The 16,243-nt window shown below is 38.1% G+C and overlaps 1 protein-coding gene and 1 non-coding gene across 13 annotated transcripts in view; one reads left to right on the forward strand and one right to left on the reverse strand.

The window, feature by feature from the left end:
- Positions 1-16,243, reverse strand: part of MTMR3 (myotubularin related protein 3) — a 147,798-nt gene that overhangs the window by 77,065 nt on the left and 54,490 nt on the right. For 9 of the 12 annotated variants that reach the window (XM_047698370.1, XM_047698369.1, XM_047698366.1 and 6 more), the window contains exon 2: positions 1,919-1,954. The exons of 1 other annotated variant lie outside the window; for it this stretch is intronic. The gene's annotated coding sequence lies outside the window, so the exon portion shown is untranslated. Of the gene's footprint in view, positions 1-188; positions 233-1,918; positions 1,955-16,243 lie in introns of all 12 variants that reach the window. 2 more of the 12 variants (XM_047698365.1, XM_047698363.1) reach the window with 1 other exon arrangement.
- LOC125082772 (small nucleolar RNA SNORA70) lies at positions 15,952-16,081 on the forward strand. The gene has a single exon (XR_007122090.1). It is a non-coding gene; the product is annotated as a small nucleolar RNA SNORA70 (small nucleolar RNA).

Consider the following 16,243-nt stretch of genomic DNA (forward strand, 5'->3'; position numbering starts at 1 on the left):
CGCTCTGTGAGAAGCCTGCTTCTCCATCTCCCACTCCCCCCTGCTTGTGTTCCCTCTCTCACTGTGTCACTTTCTGTCAAATACATTTAAAAAATCTTTAAAAAAGGAAAAAACAATTCACACAAACAATTCAAATTCTCAAGTTTCCAATAAGCGTGTGGACATAACTATTAAAAATAACATCACACCTCCAAGGTCCATCAGCACCACTCAGTTTCTTGCATTTTCCAACCTGAAAACAGTCAGAGGAACCAATGTCTCAAAAAGGCAGAAAGAATAATGTGTTTATATAGCTCTCTGGTAAACAGCAGGCCTATGACTAAACAACCCATTGTGTACTACTGTTTTCAATCAGGCCACTTACATATGCTAAAATGCAAAGAAACAGAAGACCTTAGAGCTTATCTTTTTTCTTTTCTATTGATTTACACCCTCGATATTTAACCCAAACCCTACATTCTACAGCATACAGTTATATTTTCAATTACCAGTGTTTTCATTAAGTGGTATACAGGCCATTAGGATATTTGAGATGACTTAAATGGAATATGAATACCTTAAAAAATGTATTTATGCACGGAAAAAAAAATTCTGCACTGAAGAAAATTTTGTTGACTCTGATGCCATTAAATTCAAAGCACACTATTAAACTTACACACCCCTAAGAAAAAAACTCCGATTCAACTATAACATGCCACTGATTCTAAGATGCATTCCCATTTAGCATACAGATGTTGAAAAAAATCATGCAGGTAATGTATTAATGAGAGGTCTAGGTGATACTATATGCTACTATAAATCCTTCATATATAGAAATTATTACATAACTATCTTTCTTCAAGATGCTTTAATCTCTCATTTTTCTTCGTAAGACATCCTTTCAATTCACTAAAAGTCTGAACCCATTCATAAGCAGACCTGACCAGGGCCACATGTAACAAGAGTGTCTCGTCCTTCTCCCACACAAAAGATAAACCTAAGGTTTCTGCTACCACCAGAGTTCCCGCACCTTCCCCAACCCCAGCGACTATTACTAGCACAGTACCACAGGGTACAAGGTCTCCTCTGAACTGTCACTGGAGCACATATCCTTAACAAAAATCTATCATCAGTCTCCATCCCCTCCCCCACCATTCCTTCTTTCTAAATACTCCACTGAAAATCTTGGTAGGCCTAGGACTTCAAGGCTAGCAATCATTTGACCATTTCCAATAACAAAATCTGATGCCATCTCCTACTGCTCTTCCTGAAATGCTCAATTTCCATATTTCCATTCCATGAGACTAGTATCACCACCATTTGGTCTAGCTAACTGATTCTCAAACATTTAAATTAAATTTATGTAGACCTTATTTACCTAAGAAACAAAACAACCAGTTACAAATGAAGTCACAAAAGAACTGGTTCTTTTAACATCACCTGACAAATCCAATCCGATCAACAGAAGTTTCACTGAAACATCCTTGCTCAAAAAAATATGCCCTATGACATTTATATCCAAAACGAACAACTTGAAGGTGCTTTCAAATTTTCCATCCATGAGTTTTTGTCACTGCTATTACTTCCGCCTAATTTACTCATACTGCTTTAACTATCTGGTTAAATACTATGTATCCTTCAATTCTTCCTTGAAAACAAAGCTTTCACTGTGAAAGCTTCCCTGCAGAGTTCATGTGCACTTTCAATATAAATATAGCTCTATTTTATAATACCAAATGTCATTATGATTATTTACATTTCTGTATATTCTACTAGACAGATTATGATTTCATATGTAACGTCATTTTACTACTTAACAATGGAACCCAATGACCTTACACTATGTATTAATGAGAGACACTACAATATAGCTTATTAGGTAAGATCACAGATTCTAGAATCAGATTATTCTAGATAGGAATTTTGACTCTAAACTTACTTGTGTCAGTCTGGGAAGTTCACGAAGTTTCCTCATCTGTAAAATGGAGATAACATTAGAAGAGTTACTGCACAAGTATCTTCAAATCAAATGAATTCTGACAAGAAACATGCTCAATAACTACCTTCTGAATTAAAAAAACAAACAAACCATAATTTAGGTAAATACAAGAAATAAACCATGGCCTTCTATTTAGCACCCATGTCCATTTAAAACCTCTATATTCTAGTTCTTACCATAAATCCAACAATTCTACCTGCCTGTCTTCATATAGAATAAGGCCTTATAACGGCCTTATTTCCAATATGCATTTTAACTTTCATATGCATTATAAACTTTCGAAGTTCAAAATAAAAAAGTAGTATGTGATTCTTCTGAAGCAAAAATTCTAGTAGCCATTTGACACTTAAGAAGAAATCACTTAACTGAGTGAGCCAAGCAAAATTAACTGTGCTATTCTTTACGCACAATCAACACATGAACTCTCAGGGTACCAATCGTTATAGTTGTCAAGATCTAATGCATCCATCTCAACAATAAGGTCTTCCCAAAATGAGGCCCTTTTCTCTCAAACAACCAGGTCTGCCTCAAATGAGGGTCTTACTCTTCCCCTCTAGGACATTCTATATTCATTCCAAATTCCTTGCCATTGTTTATGTTGTTTCCTATGCACAGACTAGACTTTTTACTACGAAACAGATCATCAGAGCTCTTCTAGTATTTTAGACCACTAAGCTTTTACTGCATTTTTGCAGGTACACACGATTTAGCATTTATTATCTTTTACCAAATTCTACTTCTCCACCTTTTCCAAATTCTTCTCCCTCCTTCCCTCTTTCTCTTTCTGTCTCCCTCAAAACACACATAGTTTGCAAGTTCCCTCAAGAGCTACTCAAAATGCTTTGATTAGTTAATGAAATAATATTTATCTCTCTTTAAGGGTTGGGGATAAATCATAAAAAATTTTCTCATAAACAATTAAATAGCTATAGGTGATAATGCTATAGGTGAGGTACTCTCTACTTTCATGTTCCAACATTAAGCTAAAAATAGGTAATACGCGATCATAATTAATGGTATAATGTTGTCTGACACATAAAGACTTCTTGAAGTGACTAAGAACTTGGTAATAGCTGCAATATCAGTCCTGAACTAGTATTAATAAAAATGTCACTTTTGAAAAAAAAAATAATGCCACGTATGTATAAAATAATGGTTTTTGTAAAGATAAAAAAACACTGCTTCAAGACAAGGATATGGAATATAAAAGTGACAGCAAGAGGGAAGTGGCTTTAATCCTCTTTGACTTCTTTGAAGCCATCAAAAAAAGAAGATTTATGATCAAGCCACTCCTAGAAAATCCTTTTTACATTCCATTCCTTGTGTAATAATTTTGCTTCTCCCCTGAAAACTGAATTCCTTCTCTGTCCTTTTCTCAACTTTTCCTGAATTAACAAAGGAAGAGCAGACAAGTTCACAAATCGGTGAGACTACATAGTTCCTTCCAATTTGAAGCCAATATAATTTTTCAATTGTATATATATAACAATTTCTGATAACTGGCAAAGAATGTGAATGGTACTGCATCCACATGAATAGCTAACTCTATAGCACTGGTAATAATATTGGGCATGGTACTTAGAAAAAACAAAGCCAATTTTCTTTTTTTTTAATAATGCTGTTTTTGCTTTTGTTTTACAGTGACAACAAGAACAGGGAGAGAAAACGCTATCACTACAAGTATAACCTCTTTTTTTTTTTTTAAGATTTTATTTATTTATTAGACAGAGATCACAGGTAGGCAGAGAGGCAGGCAGAGAGAGAGGAGGAAGCAGGCTCCCCACTAAGAAGAGAGCCCAATGAGGGGGCTAGATCCCAGGACCCTGAGCTGAAGACAAAGGCTTTAACCCACTGAGCCACCCAGGCACCCCTAGTATAACCTCATATTAATGGGCAACTGAGACCAACTGTTAAGGATGTTTTAAGCAGGGGCTCCTGGGTGGCTCACTAGGTTAAGCATCTCAGGTCATGATCTCTGGGTTCCGGAATCGAGCCCCGCATCGGGCTTCCTCCTCAGCAAGAGTATTATAGTTACAGTTTTAGCTCTTAAATTTAGGTCTTTGATTCTCAATTACCCAGATAATTATGAAATCACAAATATCATGCTTTCAAATCCATAAGTTTTTTATAGTTTAAGTATTAGATGAGACTTAATAGACTCTGTGCTATGGAAATAGACACAGATACACAAGATGTTAATTTATGCCCTGCAATTTTGAAACAAGTGTAAATAGGTAAATTGATATACCCATACAATGGAATATAAGGAATGGAATGGAATATATGTAAGCAGAGGAATGGGTGAATATCGATCACACCCAGGTTGACCAAATTATAGCCTATTCCCTCAACCACATGATCCAAGAAGAAAAACAGAATCTTTCGCCTTTTGCGCTTGGCTAGCTCAGGAGGCAAACATGCAACTCTTTTATCTTAGGGTCTTGAGCCCAATCTCCACTGGGCATAGAGATTACCTTAAAAAAAAAAAAAAAAATCCCTCTTCTTCTTCTAGAATCATGGTTTCCAAGCTGTGTGCTAAGGCACCTTGAGGGTACCACAGTAAATTCACAGGGGCACTCCAGGGAATCTTAAGTTTCTTGAGGGAAATAGCAGTAACTGACATATGTGAACCACACAAACAACGATCTGAGGTCATTCATAATTTCAAAAGTAGCTCAAAAAAATTCCTTTCAATACTTAAGAAACAGGGGTTTTAAGCAAGTTGCTATGATAAAACCCAAGTATCATATAAAAATCAGTGCCAAAAAGGAAAAAAAGCTGGAATACCTGATTCCAAGGTTTGAGAATTTGTGTAGTACCCAAAAGGCACACATATTAAAATTAAAATGTTTTCTTTCAAATCATATATAGTAATTTTTCAAGTAGCTAAATTGTTAGGAAATAAATACTTAAGCTGTTTGGTCCAAACTACTTAATAAATGGAAATATTACTATATCTTTTGGTGAAGGGGCACAGTGGAAAATATTACTGAGTCACCAAAAGGAAGAAGAGACTCTCTTCATCATGAGCCAGGAGAAGCCTGAGAGAAATCACAGCAAAGCCCAGCAAGATGCCAAACTAGAATAATTAAGACACCGTACCCCCAATTCCAAGTCCTCTATCTGGCTGTCACAGTTCAATTATATGAACTGCTCCAGTATCCTGCCAATAAAGCCATACCTTCTTTTACTTAAGCTCTCATGCAGTTTGTCACCAGCAACCAAGAGTCCTGAATAACAAAATCAGATGATCTACATATTCAGCCTGATTTCCTTAATAAAATCATAAATAATGTATACCAGCTTGTTTTTTTAAACAAGTTAGGGCATTACTATAACTCAAATACAAATCATCCCATTTACTATGTCCTATATTAACTGAATACAAGATAACTCCTATTGGATATTGCATGCTGAGACAAAATTTAGTTTTTGAAGTTTTATAGACTTATTTGAGAGGAAGAGAGCATGAGCGGAGGGGAGGGGCAGAGGGAGAGAGAGAAGCATACTCCCCTCTGAGCAGGGAGCCCACGTGGGGCTCAATCAGCCCCAGGATGCTGGGATCATGAGCGGAAGGCAGCTGCTTAACAGACGGAGAGACCCAGGCACCCCTAAAGATTTTTTTTTTTTTTTTTGGAGATTTTATTTTTTCCACAGAGAGAGACAGACAGAGAGAAAAAACACAAGCAGGGGAAGAGGAGCAGGCTTCCCACTGAGCAGAGAGCCTGATGCGGGCTCAATGCGGGCTCAATCAATCCCAGGACCGCAAAGGCAAGGCAGACAATGAATGACTGAACCACCCAGGTGCCCCTATAGATTTCTTCTTGACAAAAACCTCATTAAACTTTAACAGCATGGTAATACAAACTAAACTATACCACTTTTTTTCTTTCACACCAAGATTACAAATTAGATAATTTCTAAGTAATCTAAAGCTCTAATATACTCAAAATTACAGCTTCAAAGAAGAAAAGTAAAATATTTTATGAATATTACAAGAAGTCATCAAACATTTTCTTAAATAATACTTAAAACAATTCATTTCCAGAAATTAACATGGATCTTGTATTAATTTTGATTTCTGGAGAAATTTTTTATTATAAATCAAAGGCAGTAGTGATTTTAGCAATAAGCACAACTAATAGTTCATTCATTGTAACTGTTAAACAGATGTTTATTTCAGTCAGAGATAAAAGTAAACCTTTCCAAAAATGAGAAAACCCAGAAATATACCAATGGAAAATGGAAACTACAGCTAATCTTTATGTTCTGTGATAAAGCATTTATATAGATCTACTGCAAATAAAATTTTATCAGAAAAAAAAAGTAACCATCAGCTGGCTAGCACTCAACTTTTTTTTTACCTGCTCATTGAGTATTCTGCCTTGCTCACATTAAAAACCCTAACAATTAACTTATTCCTCAATGAGTGTCACTTTACCATCATATAAAGAAAACAATCTACCATCTTGCTTCCGCAGAGCATCCATATGCATATTCATTCCGTCCTGTTTGTGTTGTGTCCATGTAAGAAGTTGGATTTGGGGGCACCTGGCTGACTCAGTTGGTAGAGCATGCAACTCTTGATCTCAGTCATGAGTTCAAAGCCCACACTGGGTACGGAAATTACTTAAAAAAAAAAAAAAAAAGTCGGGTTTTTTGTTTTTTAAGCATTTTACTTATATTTATTTGCCAGAGAGAGAGAGACAATGCACGCACAGAAGCAGGGGGAGCAGCAGAGAGAAGGAGAGGAAGAAGCAGGCTTCCTGCTGAGCAGGGAGCCTGATGCAGGGCTTGATCCCAGGACCCTGGGATCATGACCTGAGCCAAAAGCAGATGCTTAACCAACTGAGCCACCCTGGATTTTTTTTTTTGGTGGTGGTGGGGGGGATATTTGAGTAATCTCTATGTCCAATGTGGGGCTTGAACTCATGAGCCCAAGATCAATAGTCACATGCCCCTGGATTTATCCGTCTTATATAATACACATGTATGTGCATACACACATATTTAGCCCCAGTCTGTAGAAGAAAATGCAAATTTTTCACGGACTACTTCCTGTTGGATCTGAGTATATCTTCCCTAGACAAATATCCATTTTCATGTAGCACTGTTTATAAATAATTAACTATTCAGTATTACTTAAATATGTTTAATATTTAAAGTGCCTCTTACCCCAATGCAACTCTGATCTGATGAGACTGCCTAAAATTTCTAGGGTAAAACGTGTAAAAGTCTAAAAAGTTTTTAAAAGCTTAAATGTAGATCTCTGAAGACTATACTGCACATGTTCAATTAAACATCTCCAAAGGAGAATCTGGACTATCAGTCTACTGAGCTGTATAAATTCCTAGAGGCCTAGATGAAGACAAAAGAAATATACAGATTAAATGTTTACTTAAAAAGATAAAGAAGCACTTGGCTGGCTCAATCGGAACAGCATGCAAATCTTGATCTCAGGGTTGAGAGTTCAAGCCCCACAGTGGGTGGAGATTACTAAAAAAATAAAGTAGAACTCAATAATCCGGATATATATTAATGTAAAGCAACTAAAGTCTGCAACAGTTCACTGGTGTCTGTATCAGTCAAATAAGAAAAGAGAGGAATGAAAGCAGAAGATGAATGAGAGAAAACAGGGCTCCCAGGGATAATATGTATTAAAATAAGAATCAAGTTTATCGGGGCGCCTGGGTGGCTCAGTGGGTTAAGCCGCTGCCTTCGGCTCGGGTCATGATCTCAGGGTCCTGGGATCGAGCCCCGCATCGGGCTCTCTGCTTGGCGGGGAGCCTGCTTCCTCCTCTCTCTCTGCCTGCCTCTCTGCCTGCTTGTGATCTCTCTCTGTCAAATAGATGAATAAAATCTTTAAAAAAAAAAAAATTAAATAAATAAATAAATAAATAAATAAAATCTTTAAAAAAAAAAAAAAAAAAAAGAATCAAGTTTATCTTTATGCCATGGTGCATATGCACAAAATTAGGTTAATCATGTCTCCGTTCCCAAATGCAAAATATGTTAGCTCCTAGCTTATCTAGTACATGCCTGGTTTTAATCTTTTCCATGCATTCAAAACAATTACTAACAAACTACTTTCTAAATTTTTTAACTCCAATGTTTCTGACAACCTCTTTGTGACATTATTCCTTTCACCACCTAATGGGCAGATCCAAGAGCCACTCGAGGTTTCTTTAGAATTCTAATTCCATCTTACACTTACATCCATCTCTGAAAAGAGCTAAAATTTTTAAAATATATTAGACAATATTTCAGATTATCACTGGGGTGAAATGGCAGTTTCAAGTGGATCCAAAGTTTGTCCAGGATCCTTCATTCCCTGTTTCCATTCCAGCACTGCTGCAGTTTCTCCTGCTTCTTTACCAAGTGTTTCTCAAACTAGCAACAGAAGGATCAAGCCTTCCACCAGTCCACTACAAAACTAATGGGGGTAATATCAGATAAGTTAAAGCAACTTTCAACCCAGGATGAAGTCACAAAAAATCCATTGAACAAACAAAGCTCACAGTATATCTTAAGGTCATACCTTAACCTTTAATATATCAATACACGGTTGCAACCCTGACCCCAGTCTACAGTAAAACCCAAGGTAACTCCCTCCAAGCCTATTTATGTAATCAAAGTTCAAATTTTAAGCAGAAGGAATCCAAACACAAAAAAAATTCTAAACAGAATTATTTAAAGTGCCTAATCAGAATCCCAAACAGAAACCCCAAATAAAGATTAAAACACTTGCAGCAGCAATGAGTAATTCAAATTACTAATGGGCTAAGGACAACTTAAAAACCTGGATAAAATATTTAAAATTATCTTATAAGTGATCTGTTTCTGGGCACTGGCACAACAAACTAATAAAATAAATTTTTAAAATAAAATAATGGGCACCAGGGGGCTTAGTCACTTGAACGTCTGCCTTTGATTAGGGTCATGATCCTAGGGTCCTGGGATCAAGCTCAGGCTCTGATTCTCCCTCTCCCTCTGCCTGCCACTCCCCCTACTTGTGCTCCCTCTCTGTCAATGAAATAAATAAATTTAAAAAAAAATAAAATTCTCTTAAAAGCAAAGTGAGAGCTATTATTAAAATTAAACTCCCTGAGATATGAAAGGAGACAAATTCAGAGAGATGAATACAATGGTCAGCTTCTGCCCTTGGGTTATTTGCTAAAACTGGAGAGAGACAGAGCTGTACAACCCATCAGTCTCCAAATTTGGGGGGTGTGGGCAGAGGGAGAGAGAGAGAGACCTTTAAGCAGGCTCCACACCTAGTGTGAAGCCCAGCATGGGGCTTCATCTCACAACCCTGAAATCATAACCTGAGCCAAAATCAAGAGTAGGAAGCTTAACTGACTAAGCCACCTAGGCTCAGTGTGACTGAGCCACACTGTTAGAAATTTAAGGAAATTTAAGGAAACAGAAGGAAATTTAAGGAAACAGAAATTTAAGGAAACAGAAAATTTGAAAAACAGACAATGAAGAAATACCATGCAAATACTAACAAACAGAAAAATGGTTTGGGTATACTAAAACAAGATAAAGTAGACTTTAAAGCATTATTAGAAATAAAAGGAGAGGTGCACCTGGCTCAGTAGGGTATATAACTCTTGATCTCTGGGGTTGTGAATCTGAGCCTCGCAGTGGGCAAAGATATTACTTTAAAAAAAGAAAAAAACGAAAAGCAATACAATCCAAATCAAAACATTAGCACAGTGTGTTTTGTTTCGGAGGACATGATGAAAGGATTCTAAAAACACAAAAGGTCCAAGAAGAGCCAAAATGCTCTTGAAAAAGGGGGAGGAACCAAGGTGGCAAGTTTAAACTACATCAGCTAAAGATGGTGTGATCCTGGCGCAGGGAAAGACCAGTGGAACAGAACAGGGAGTGAAGAAACATATCCACATGTAACCACTTGATTTATGAAAAAAAGAGGTAATATAAAACACTAGGCAAGGACTGGCCTTTCAATAAAGTGTGTTGGGTCAACTGATATGATAATCCACATGGGGAAAAAAAATGAAATTGGCCCCTATTGTAGGGCTTGAATCCACAACCCCACGATCAAGAGTTGTATGCACGGGCGCCTGGGTGGCTCAGTGGGTTAAGCCGCTGCCTTCGGCTCAGGTCATGATCTCAGGGTCCTGGGATCGAGGCCCGCATCAGGCTCTCTGCTCAGCAGGGAGCCTGCTTCCTTCTCTCTCTCTCTCTCTGCCTGCCTCTCCATCTACTTGTGATCTCTCTCTGTCAAATAAATAAATAAAATCTTTAAAAAAAAAAAATTTATAAAAAAAAAAAAAAAAAGAGTTGTATGCTCTTCTGACTAAGCCAGCCAGGCACTCCCCCTGAAAACAGAAATCTTTAAAAAATGTTTAAGAAAATATTTTCATGACTTCTGAGCAGAGAAGAAAAGATTTCTCAAGTAAGGCAAAAAAGTAACCATAAAGGAAAAAAAAATAAGTTTCACTACATTAAGGTTAAGAATTTCTACTAATCACGGGCGCCTGGGTGGCTCAGTGGGTTAAGCTGCTGCCTTCGGCTCAGGTCATGATCTCAGGGTCCTGGGATCGAGGCCCGCATCAGGCTCTCTGCTCAGCAGGGAGCCTGCTTCCCTCTCTCTCTCTCTCTGCCTGCCTCTCCATCTACTTGTGATCTTTCTCTGTCAAATAAATAAATAAAATCTTTAAAAAAAAATTTAAAAAAAATTAAAAAAAAAAAAAAGAATTTCTACTAATCAAAAGACCACAAAGACAGTGAAAACAAAGCCAAATGGACAAAAATATTTGTCCAAACTTAACTGACAAAAATCCAGAATATATAAAGAACTATAAATTAGTATTTTTAAGAAAAATAATTCAATAGACAAAAAGAGAAAAGAATAGGCAACTGCAAAAAAAAATCCAAATGGCCCATAAAATAGGCAAAGGTGCTCAAACCCAATAACCAGGGAAATCAAAATCAGAACCACAAGATACCACTACTTACCTCCCCAAATTTGTCAAAAATTGAAAACACTGACAATATTAAGCGTTGACTAGGATGCAGAGCAATGGAAACTCTCATTCACTGCTAATGGGAGTGTGAACTGATAAATCGCTCTGGAAAACAACATGGCACTGAAGTTGAAGATACATATCCTATGTCCTGGCACCTAAACTCCTGGGTTTACACCCTAGAATGTGACAAGCACCAGAAGAAATGTATAAGAATATTCATAGAGTACTGTTCATAGCAGCCGTAATCCAGAAACATCCCAGATGTCCAGCTACAATAAGATAATTTGTAGTGTATTTTCCCTATCATGATCAAAAATATACCATATAATAGCAATAAAAATGAATTAGATCAACAAAACACACAGGAATGTGCAAAAGATAGAAAATACACACAATACAGTTCCATTCAAAAACAGACTAAACTACTGTTTATGGATACACAATATCAATAAAAGTCAGGTAGTGATAACCATGAAGACCAGAACAGTGGTTAGTTATTTCTAAGAGGAAGGGAGAGGGAGCTGTGTACGAAGGAACAGATCAGTGCAGCATTCTGAGGGTGCTGGGGATGTTCTTTTTATTGATCTGGGTGGTAGTGACATGAGCGTTCACTTTATACAACCATTCACTACACTGTACATTTGCATCTCATTCTCTTCGTGTGTCACGTATCACTACAAAAATTATTTAAAAAAAAAAGACAACTTGGGAGAAAGAAATGCATGAGATTAACAAATTTGTGATGGTGTGTTTTGGAACAAGGGAAGGATATTCAAAGGTTTTCAGTTCTAGGGAAAAAAAAAAGTTTTATGTGGTTGGGAGTGGAAAATAAGCAAATCAACACTGAAGGCAACAGAGCAAAGTAGCTTGCAAAACTTAAGACCATCACAGAAATGAAGATTGGTGCCTACTTTCCAGAAGTCATGTTGCCTCTGTATCCCAGAAGCTACAGATGTCCTAAGGATAACAGAATCTGTTTAGAAGACCACTAATACCATTCTCATCTAACTCAGCTTGGTATTTCCTTATCCACTTCCTGTCCTCTCGAGTAGAAAGAAAAGCCAGTAAACTCAAAGCCTGACTTTTTCCCCTATCATGATCAAAAATGTGACTTCAAGTGAGGACACTTCATCTAGAATAAAATATCACAAAAAGGCAAGTCAGAAAAAAGGTTAAGTTCTTACCTGAAACAATGGACAATGACAGATAATATCTTAATGTATTATCCCCTCTACCACTAAGAGTGGCAAAGGCAGATAAGAAAACTATATACAGGGACACCTGGGTGGCTCAGTTGGTTGGTCAGTTGCCTTCGGCTCAGGTCATGATCCCAGCGTCCTGGGATCGAGTCCCACATCGGGCTCCTTGCTCGGCGGGGAGCCTGCTTCTCCCTCTGCCTCTGCCTACCACTCTGTCTGCCTGTGCTCATTCTCTCTCTCTCTCTGACAAATAAATAAAATCTTTAAAAAAAAAAAAAAGAAAGAAAACTATATACATCACATGCTTCAAATAGTCATGGAAGAGCCAATAAACTAAAAGCTTAAAGGCATTCAAAAGACAGAACATTGACTGCTTTCACACAAAAACTTCTAATTTACAAATATCATACAAAGGGGTGCCTGGGTGGCTTAGTTAAATGTCCTACTCTTGATTTCAGCACAGGTCATGATTTCAGGGTTGTTAGAGCAAGCCCTGCATAGGGCTCTATGCTGGATGTGGAACCTGCTTAAGATTCTCTGTTCCCCTCTGCTTCTCCCCCTCCCTCTCTTAAAAAAAATCATACAAAACATTTCTTATTACTGGGGCACCTGGCTAGCTCAGTCGGTAGAGCCTGTGACTCTTGACCTCAGGGCTGTAAATCTGAGCCCCATGTTGGGTGCACAGATTACTTAAAAATAAAATCTTTAAAAAAAAAAAGTCTTCAGGGACGCCTGGGTGGCTCAGTTGGTTAAGCAGCTGCCTTCGGCTCAGGTCATGATCCCAGGTCCTGGGTTCGAGCCCCACATCGGGCTTTCTGCTCAGCAGGGAGCCTGCTTCCTCCTCTCTCTCTGCCTGCCTCTCTGCCTACTTGTGATTTCTCTCTGTCAAATAAATAAATAAAATCTTTAAAAAAAAAAAAAAAAAGTCTTCAGGGACGCCTGGGTGGCTCAGTTGGTTAAGCAGCTGCCTTCGGCTCAGGTCATGATCCCAGCGTCCTGGGATCGAATCCCACATCGGGCTCCTTGCTTGGCGGGGAGCCTGCTTCTCCCTCTGCCTCTGCCTGCCATTCTGTCTGTCTGTGCTCGCTCTCTCTCCCTCTCTCTCTGACAAATAAATAAAATCTTTAAAAAAGAAAAAAAAGTCTTCAGGGGGCTGCTTGGGTGGCTCAGTGGGTTAAGCCTCTGCCTTCAGCTCAGGTCCTGATCTCAGGGTTCTGGGATCAAGTCCCACATCAGGCTCTCTGCTAAGCAGGGAGCCTGCCTCCTCCTCTCTCTCTCTCTCTACTTGTGATCTCTCTGTCAAATAAATAAAATCTTAAAAAAAAAAAAAAAAAAGTCTTCAGGGGCGCCTGGGTAGCTCAGCCCATTGAGCATCTGTCTAACTCTTGATTTCAGCTCTGGTTGTGATCCCATGGGTTATGGGATAGGGCCCCACATTGGGCTTTGCACTCAGCAGGGAATCTGTTTCAGATTCTCTCTCTCCCTCTACCTCTGCCCCTCCCCATCTAAAATGAATAAATAAATCTTTTTTTTTTTTAATTTCTGGTTATTTAATGGGTACAGATTGTTTGACAAAGTTCTGGAAATACTAGTGACAGTTACAGAACACTGAATATACTTGATGCAACTGAACTGTACTCTTTAAAATAGGGGGTGCCTGGTTGACTCAGTTAAGCATCTGCCTTCAGCTCAGGTCAGGATCTCAAGAGTCCTGGAATTGAGCCCCATGTCCGGCTCCCTGCTCAGCAGGGAGTCTGCTTCTCCCTCTCCCACAGCCCCTCCTCCCCACTCGTGCTATAATAAATTTTAAAAAATAATAAAATGGTTAAATGATAAATTTTGTTATGTGTATTTTCCTCACAATAAAAGATTTTAAAAATTGTTAAAATCTCTGCTTATTAAAGAGACCCTTAAGAAAATGAAATTCAGAGTGGGAAAAATATTTGCAAATATATGTATCTAATAAAGGATTTATGTCCAAAATATATAAAAAGCAAACACAAATCAGTAAGAAGAAGAAAACTTTTATAGACAAAAGATTTTAATGGAACCCTTACCAAAGACATTATCGATGACCAATAAGCACATGAAAAGATGTGGATCACCATCAATCATCAGGGAAATGCAAATGAAAACACTACAGTGAGATACCCTTTCACACCCAATGGGGTAACTAAATTAAAGAGACTTACAAAAACAAATTTGAGGATGTTGAGTAACTGGAACTCATACATTGCTCATCAAAGTATAAATCTGGCATTACCACTTCGAAGGACAGTCTGGCAGCTACTTATACAGTTAAACATCCATGTATTCTATGACCCAGCAATTGCACTCCTTGATGCTAACCCAAGGGAAGTGAAAACATGTGATCACAAGAAGGCTTGGAAACAAATGTTCAGATCAACTTTATTCCTAACATGCCCAAACTGAAAAGAACTCAAAATGTCCAGTATCAAGTGATCAAATAAACAAATTATGGGTGCAATTCCTCAATAAAATACTACTCAGCAATAAAAATGAACAACATGGATGAATCTCAAAAGCATCAGACTGACTCAAAGCAGCAACTTAAAAAAGAGCAAATACTACATGATTCCATTTAAATGCAAAAATACGTAAAACTAATCTATAGTGGGGCACCTGGGTGGCTCAGTGGGTTAAAGCCTCTGCCTTCGGCTCGGGTCATTTCCAGGGTCCTAGGATCCAGCCCCGCATCGGGAAGAGCCTGCTTCCCTTCCTCTCTCTCTCTTCCCTTCCCTTCCTCTCCTCTGCCTCTCTCTGCCTACTTTTGATCTCTGTCAAATAAATAAATAAAATCTTTTAAAATAAATAAATAAAACTAATCTATAGTGACAGAAACATAGTTCAGGTAGGAGCTACAGTTTGGGTGGGAGGAGAAGGGGAAATAACCAGAAGCCATGAGAATGTTCCAATATAAAGTTATATATCAGGATTGTGGCAGTGGCTACATAGCTGTAAACATTTACTGAAACTCAAACTGCATACTTCTATCTGTGCATTTCACTATACACTACACTTGACCTTAGCCAAAAGGCTGAGAAGTGACTGCATTTCACTATATAAATTCTATCTTAATTTTTTAAAAATCCTAAAATCATATCCTAAAGCAGGGGCTCTAACCCTCATCCAAAAGTAGTCAGTATAGTATTTAGAAAAAGTTGTACAAGCAGATCATATGAACTACCCTACATAGGTCACCAACTCTGTTTCAAATCTCTTTCTAAGGGAATGCATATGAACTTGTGGTTTTCCATATAACCAAAGGACAAGCATTTACATGTGATCAGTGTTCTGGGTAAAGTCTAAAGTTCTTCTAAGGTACAGAAATTTCCATGAAGTTAATTAGCCTCCAAGGAGATCAACTTCATGACATGATCAAGGGAATGTGTTATATGATGGCTTTTGTTAATCACCCAGCACCTTCTGTCAGAGAAATGGTTATTTAACCACCTGCTAACCTGATGGTGAGGAGGAAGAAGAGGAGGGAAAAAATGTTGGACCTTTGATAGCATTCTAATTTCCTACTTAGAAAAAAAAGGGGGGGTACTAGTTTCAGCTCCCATAAAACTTCTTACTGTTTAAAAAAGTACAGTAATATTCTTATTACTACTAGTTAAAGCTGTTATCCAATAGTCTACATCAACTGCTACTCTTTTATATAAAATACACAAATAATCTCTCCATACACAAGAAGTCATTTCAAAATAATGTCTACCCAGAAAACTTTAAACAATTTCATTAAAAAATTTATCTTCAAGCCGACTGTGCTCTTTTCTTTCTCCATGGGGGACCAGCATGCCATGCTGCAAAGAGTAGCTTCCTTAGTGGCATATGGAGCCTGCTGATTGCATGAGTTGCCCCAAGGGACCTTGAACACAGCCCTTTCCAGTGGACACTGAGGTGTGACCTCATGCTATCTCCAAGCTAGGCTGTAGACCGGCTTGCGGGGTGCCTTTGGAAAGCCCTAGGGCACAGGAGCCAGGGTCCACACTGGCCAAGTCATCATGTCCATCCATAATAAGTCGCAGAACAAGGAGCATGTG

This window comes from Lutra lutra, chromosome 12, assembly GCF_902655055.1.
Source record: "Lutra lutra chromosome 12, mLutLut1.2, whole genome shotgun sequence".
Classification (NCBI taxonomy): Eukaryota; Metazoa; Chordata; class Mammalia; order Carnivora; family Mustelidae; genus Lutra; species Lutra lutra.